The 780-nt window shown below is 36.5% G+C and overlaps 1 pseudogene; it reads right to left on the bottom strand.

Annotated features, from left to right (window-relative positions):
• Nucleotides 1-418: 418 nt before the first annotated feature.
• LOC147456956 (26S proteasome regulatory subunit 7-like) overlaps nt 419-780 on the bottom strand; it is a 1,326-nt pseudogene continuing 964 nt past the window's right edge.

Genomic DNA, 780 nt, shown 5'->3' with positions numbered 1-780 from the left:
ATAAACTCTTCAAACACAACTACAACAGACTACCAAGGACCACCTCAACATCGCATCTACATGCATGCGCAGTCATGACACAAGATTCCAATCTATAGACGTGTACAACAATTGAGGCACCCTTCATGAATACAAATGCAGATATTATACCATCCTGGAAAACATTTTTGTGGTCAATACAACACAAATCCTACCTTATCATCTAGCACAGAGGGACTAACAAACTAACAGACCGCAATGAGAACCCATTATCATAACAGAGTAGCACACGGTACAATAGGACAGACAAATAGCTATAAGAAGCAACATGTATTGAGGATGCTTCTTTCCCCAAAATTTGTCGTTGAAATTCTGGCGGTCACAAAATATGTATAAACCCCTTATTAATACATACTTCCAAGAGAAGCTATACCTGATATTACCCCAAAGAAAATAGAGATTGTGGATTATACAGCATATACTTTGGGGTCGCACTAAAATTTTGATAGCTCTTGATGACCTTGTTTACAGCCTCAAGAAAATCTCTCTATTATTGTACTCCTCCTTGCACAGATAGTAAACATGCTAGCCTTGGTACAAACACTTCTAATATTAGTACTTGAAGCAGGTGAAACAAAAACATAAAAATCATGGTGACCATTCAGCACATGAAATTGAACTTAGGGTCTAATCATATGCACCTATTGAATTAGGACAAATGCGAGCAAAGTAATTCAAAGCAAATGACTCTCACAATTCATCATTTTGGTGTAAATATTTAAAACATGTGTTCTACTTTCA

Source organism: Adiantum capillus-veneris, chromosome 5 (assembly GCF_014529385.1).
Source record: "Adiantum capillus-veneris isolate H3 chromosome 5, ASM1452938v2, whole genome shotgun sequence".
In the NCBI taxonomy this organism is placed as follows: domain Eukaryota; kingdom Viridiplantae; phylum Streptophyta; class Polypodiopsida; order Polypodiales; family Pteridaceae; genus Adiantum; species Adiantum capillus-veneris.
This window is presented reverse-complemented; position numbering and strand designations above follow the sequence as displayed.